A 7311-nucleotide genomic window follows, 5' to 3' on the forward strand; every position below is an offset into this window, starting at 1 on the left:
GAAAGGAAGTTGCCTAATAATTATGCACACCTGATATAGGGTGTTGATGTCATTAGACCACACCCCTTCTCATTACAGAGATGCACATCACCTAATATGCTTAATTGGTAGTAGGCTTTCGAGCCTATACAGCTTGAAGTAAGACAACATGCATAAAGATTATGATGTGGTCAAAATACTCATTTGCCTAATAATTCTGCACTCCCTGTATAATCCTAAAAAGGAAATAAACATAAAGGTTACACACTATATTACAGATTTTTTTTTTTTTTAAATAAATTCAAAAATGTAACATTTAAGGTGCGTTAATGACATGTAACATATATTATATTTAAAACATTTATCTAAATTATTAAAAAGTAATAATCTTATCATAAAATATTCTAAATAATCCATATATCATATCTATGTATTTTACAGTATGATTAATTTTGAATAATTTTAATTAATTTTTTAAATATTTTATATTGTAATATTTTAATAACGTGCCTTAAGAATACTAAGTGCGAAAGTGCGCTAATCCAGACCCCATTAAGATCTAAATTGAGAGACATGATGCGCAAAACGCATCTTTTACATGGTCTTTATATAGCAAATAATGTATTTTTTATTATTAAATATATATCTCTATATATATCTGATACTGTTCATGTAAAATACATATCTATACCTATATATCTTTAGAATAGATATATCGGTATAGGTATAAACACACACACACACACACACACACACACAGATATAAATATGTATTTAAAAATAAAAAGGATAGTATCCTGTAAGAGAACATTGCAATGTGAAATATGTACTGTAAATATAGAGTAAAACCCATATAAACACTTAAATACACACACATATATATATATATATATATATATATATATATATATATATATATGCGAATATCTAAAAAAACAAGCGCATAGAGACACCTCTCATAGTGCAGATCAATTTAATTTAATACAAACATATATAAAATGCATAAAAACATGTTAGGGTAATCCCTACTCACAAGTGGGACCTCAATCAAATCAGGTAAATTGAGGCGGTTGGATTTTCAAAGTGTCTCCACTTATAACCGGTAAATCGCCTGGCTGAATAACCAGTCTTGACTTTCCAGATCCGTAATTTATCCCCGGTGAAATAAGCAGACAGTCCTGTTCTGCTAATCAGTGTAAACTCCCACTTCTGAATTAATTCAATATTACTCTATTTTTTATATATATATTAGTGAATTGGAGCTCTTTGCAATTAAGTAGCTGAAAATACATAAAATTATTTTTATGCATTCATTTTTAATAATGTGTTTAACTATGTATTTACTGTAATTATTTCACATTTCAATGTTCTTCACTTTGGGGAATATGTTCTATTTACTTATTAATATACATTTCTATATATAGCTGTATATATTTTTGTACATAGGATGGGGAGAAGAAATACAATTATTTTTATTATTTTTAAAAAGTGTATATGGTGCAGACCCTTTATACTACATATATTATTCATAAAAACAAGAAATATACAGAGAAAGTGTAAATATACTTAACTCAAAAATGGAAATTATTGCAGCACATCATCTCACAAATATATACCAGATAATCTGAAGATTAATATCTTTCCTTTATTTTAGCATCAGGTAAGTCACACTCCACACACGTGGCACCACTGCAGGTGGGCACTACAGGAGATTCCCATCTGTGGTGGTGCCGCGTGTGTGGAGTGTGACTTATCTGATTCTAAAATAAATGAAAGATTTAAATTTTTAGATTATGTGGTATATATTTGTGAGATGACGTGCTGAAATCCCTTGCTTTTTTGAGTTAAGTATATTTACACTTTCTCTGTATCTTTCTTGTTTCTTTGAATATTATATCTGTAAATACCTATATATAAAATTTGATCGGAATTGCCACACCATTGAAGTCTATTGGGGAATAGATTAAAGCAATCTTGATATTGTATACGCATCGGGTTAGCAAACATTTTTTACTTTCAACTTTTAAAATGCATGGAATCCGACAGGTGCAAAAAATGTAAAGTTGAAGGGAGTTAGCGTGCGAGAGTGTGAGCGATAATTAGCTCTCTACTCATAATCTAGCCGTAGTATTCAAACCCACCTCTTTACTTTGTGATTGTAATACAGGTGGCCCTCTGCAAAGCCAATGGCAGAAATAATGGCTCAATAGTGCAATACATCTCTATTGTACATTTAGAGAAGATTCAGACTGGAAACTGCTTTAGTTACCAATGTGTAAAAAATGCCCTAAATATATACTATCTCTTTAGAGAAACTTCATAACAACTTTCAAGGAAAAATAGAACATGCAAAAATGTTAGACCATTATTAGTCATCTGTGCCCATTCAAAAGTATTGGAATCCCTCCACCATAAGTAGATATTAGGTATTCTCCTCATTTAATTGATTTTTTTTTTATCTATTTACTTTTTTTCTCATTTGACTCTCATGCCCCTTTTTGTGTTTTGTTTTTTAAATTTCTTAAAGGGAAAGTCAAGTCCAAAAAAACTTTCATGATTCATATAGAATGTGTAATTTTAAACAACTTTCCAATTTACTTTTATCACCAATTTTGCTTTGTTCTCTTGGTATTCTTAGTTGAAAGCTAAACCTAGGAGGTTCATATGCTAATGTCTTAGACCTTGAAAGCCGCCTCTAATCTAAATGCATTTTGACAGTTTTTCACCACTAGAGGGCATTAGTTCATGTGTTTCATATAGATAACATTGAGCTCATGCACGTGAATTTACCGAGGAGTGAGCACTGATTGGCTAAAATGCAAGTCTGTCAAAAGAACTGAAATAAGGGGGCAGTCTGCAGAGGCTTAGATACAAGGTAATTACAGAGGTAAAACGTGTATGATTATAACTTTGTTGGTTATGTAAAACTGGGGAATAATTAAGGGATTATCTATCTTTTAAAACAACAAAAATTCTGGTGTTGACTGTCCCTTTAAATAATGCTCTTATCTCCTTCAGTATTCCCCTTTTTTGTGCCATGGGAGTTGTTGCTTTTACCAAAATATGCAAGAGACACAGGGTACCTTTCAGAACACATTGGATTATTTGCACCATCTTTACCTTTATGATGTATTCTTATTATTCTACATTGTGTTCACATAAAAAATGTTGTTTTGTGCTTTCTTAAAGGTCAACGGATATTATGTATAATTTGAGGATGGGTATCTCTTGTTAGTTTCTTTTAACTACCTATCTTTTTATGATTTTGCTGACCATGTATAATCAAATACCTGCTATTCTTGTTGTTTAATTCATTCTGTTGTATGTTGAGCTACTTTAAGGGTTTTGAGCAACCATTACAGTTGGAAGACTAGTTCCATTCTAAATTTTAGTATATTTTGACCCATGTATAATTGTATTTAAAATGTTTGTTTTTTTATTTGTATTTCAATAAAATGTTTTAAAAAACCTGCCTAACACTAACTAAACCTATTTACCCCTAAACCACCGTACACCCATATAGTCAACACTAACTAAAACACTAGCTAAACCTATTAACCCCTAAACCGCCGTACACCCACAAGGCCAACACTAACTAAACCTATTAACCCCTAAACCGCCAGCCCCCACATTGCAACAACCTAAATTAAACTATATTAACCCCTAAACCTAATACCCCCTAACTTTAACATAATTAAAATAGACCTAAATTAAAGTTACAATTATATATAAACATTTTTTTTTTAGTAATTTTATAAAGACATAGCAAATTCTTTCACTATATTTTGCATTGTGTAATCCAAGAATATAACACTTACAGTTATTGTTGTATTTTCTTTTTAATAGGTAAAAAGTTTTCTAATTGTATTATCACATTTGGTTGATTATTACACAATTATTTTTGCTATTGCTGTTTGCATATTACTAAACTTTGCTTCATTATTGATTCACTATTAACAATAAATTACATATTCTCTTATAATTCATGGCTGGCATTTTCTTATACTTTTGAGGCACATGTAAAAGAGCTTGATAATATGTCTCCTTCTGCTATACTGTTACACATTATTCCTATTTTGTAAGAACCATTATAAATTCACAAATAACAACCCTGTTATAAATATGTCTTGTGAATTAACTACTTTACATAATTTCTCTCTGTCCAAGAATGGATCCAGATATTGAGAAGTGGTCAAATGTACACTGCCCTAATATTCTTGATGACTGAGCATAGGTAGAAGAGTGGTCGTTCGGGCTAGAGGTCATCAACTTGCTGGCAGAGATAGTACCAAGGAGTAGACAGAGGCAGAGTTGGAACAGGCAGAGGTCAGAAACTTGCAGGTAAAGAAGCACCAAATCAGCAGTCAACAGGAAGTCAAAAAGGCAGGCCAAGGTTAAAAAAATAACTCTCAAAACAACAGCAAAAAGGTCAGCCAGGTAGAATAGTCAATAAATACGAATAAGTCAAACACAGGTGTTAGAGGAAGAAGATCAATCTCACACATGAATAAATCCAATCAGCGGGGACAATCAATGACCATGATTGTGTCATTTAAAAGCCACCAACGTCGGAAGAATTTGTGCAAAAAGAAAAGAGAAATAATGTGTCAAATGATAGGTAAAAATTATGCAAGTAGCAACCTTATTAAAAAAATAACTCTGAAACCATGGCAAAGCACTGAACATGAGAATTGCATTAACAATAGGTCAACAAACACAATAATTACATCACAGGTTGTATGTTGATTGATTCCTTTTGAGAATGTGTCGCTAACAGGTGATGTGTGTGTCATTAACCTGTTGTTCACCAAAACTACAGAAATATGTGACTATTTATTTCTAAGGATATGATGATCTAAAGCTTTCCTCTCTGGCAAGCTGATCTAAGAAATATCTTCAGTACTGTGAAGTCCCTCAAAGAATGTTAAAAAATCAAATTTTACCTTGAACGTTTTTTTTTATCTAGCTAAGCAGGTTTCTAGATGTGATGATGGAGAGACACGTTCATTACAATATAACACTCATGCATGATTTCTCTCCATGCCAGTTATCGCATTGAGTTCCATGTACTACGCAGTTTAAACTGTTTTTGAGTCCTTGTGGGCAGGTTTGTACATGCGAGCCTGCTTTGCGCAATGTAAGAAGCAGTAGTCATCAGACCCCTGCTTCTTACAATCCCCAACACCTCTGAGGCAGCAGATTTAATTCACCCTGAACATCCTCGCTTGGGGTGATTGACAGGCCCTTCTCTTGTGCAAGAGACGGGGCGGCATTACACACTGGCTTGAGTGGATGTGCAGGTTCCGCTGTCCTTTTGTCACAAAGCCATGAGGACAGGCTTTCAAGTTGAGAACCTTGTCTTTTTATTATGCATTTGTTGGTTATGTAATTCTACAGTATTTAATGGTCATTTAAAGGTTATATTTTAAATGGATATGTTTTGTTTTCTTTACATAATTCTACACACATCAGGCTCTAGGAGATTTGAACTGGGTTATTATCTGTAAAGTGGGCATATGTGTTTGCAGAGTTATTGATTTATTTAAAGGGATATTAAACATTGCTCCTTTGATAAAAACAAATAGGTTAAACCAAAGTAAACCTAAAAAGAAACAGATTGTGTAAAAAAAACAACTTACTTGTTTTCTTGCAAAATTAGCACTTAAAAATTATCAGTGTAGCCCCTACCTCCAGTATGATATGGGAGCTGACATCTTTGAAACTTAGGTTACATGCTGACTGATCTAGGCATGAGCAATTCTAACTCCCTGTTATCTAGTCTATTCACTTAAAAGTAACAAGCCGAGGGGCGTGTCCGGGCTTAGGCTGAACATGGCCGCAAAACTGAGAGCTCAGGCAAACTGAATTGCATTCCGCCATGTAATTAAAATTTTTTGAAGCCATCTGGCATAAAAAATAGCACCACTGGAAAGAAAAGAGTGTGCTGACAAAGCTAATACCTATATTGTGCAACTTCAGGGACTCTCAGACCGGATCGCTGCAGTTGATTCTTGGCAGCCTCCACAGAGGGAATCTCTCAGCACCCCCCCCCCCCCGGAGAACCGGGTATGTGGAGATACTTCCTAAATCTCCCTACACATCACATATAAACTTGAATATGGAGGAACTAATTGAGGCTATGCAAGGGTGGATGACCGATCTTGATCACAGCATGTGTGCTAGATTTGACCGCCTTCAGTCCCAGATCGTACTTACTCATTTCAAAATGGACTCATCCGGAAATGGGAGAGGAACAAATGCGGAGCTCCCTGGATTATGTGGCGGCATCCTAACTGACATCAACCCGCATATCATAAGGGACACACAAGAATATGTGCAGCTGGAAGCCTGCGAGAGCTCTACGCTTGCTCTGGTTCCTGGCGGGGGAGATGCGGCCGACTCTCTGGGACAGGACTGGAGCGAGGTAGGAGCTGAAGTGTGGATGAAAGTTAATCAGCATGCTAAGCCTCGGCTACTGACACCGGGACCTCCCTATATATCTGACACTAGACTTTGGCTGAGAGGGGAAGGCCATGAGAATCAGTGTTTCCATTTACCTCACCCGGTTCTGCTTAAAGGAGCCGCTCCCTGGCGAAGTCAGAATGCGGCTGTGACTTGTATCTCCCGGGCCGGTATAGGATGATTGCACGCAGCCCCTGCTGATGTGGGGAGACAGTGGAGGTCTCTGGGATTTCAGCGGGGAGAAATGCGGGTAGAGCTGAGGGGGCAACATATGTGTGTAAACTCGGTTGTAAACAAGGTGCCTACTTGGGAGCTCTGAAAACCTTTAGATGGGCCTTACCACAGGTGCTGTTAACCTCTCTCCCAATACGGAGCTATGTGAGTGAGCAGGCACAGATTCGTCCTATCTAGACTGGGGGTAGGGTGTCACTAGCCCGGAACTCTCTATATTTCTTGATGCTCACCTGTCTGTGCTCTGGGCATTCCGGTGTTCTATGTCTGGATCGTAAGACTGGAAGACATTTTAAATCTATCTGAAGCTTAACCTAATCCAGACTGATGTTTAGATAGGAATGTTTTGTTAGGTATGCTCACTTATTGTTTCCCCGGAAAATACTTAAAGACTGATTAAGTTGCACAAATAGTAGCGGTAACATGATCATATAAGATCAATTTAGAACAATGAAATGGGTACACTGGAGAATATATGGCCGACACTAAAGTATTCATAGCTAGCAATGTGCTTGGTCCGTTTATACAGGTCTATAAGTAATGCGATTACATATACCTTAGCCCTTGTATGCTCCCCATACCTGTTAAGTTAAAAAAATGCTGTGAACACTGCCCAAGGTTGCTTCATCTGGGAACTAT

The sequence above is a fragment of the Bombina bombina genome, chromosome 2 (assembly GCF_027579735.1).
Source record: "Bombina bombina isolate aBomBom1 chromosome 2, aBomBom1.pri, whole genome shotgun sequence".
NCBI classification, from domain to species: Eukaryota; Metazoa; Chordata; class Amphibia; order Anura; family Bombinatoridae; genus Bombina; species Bombina bombina.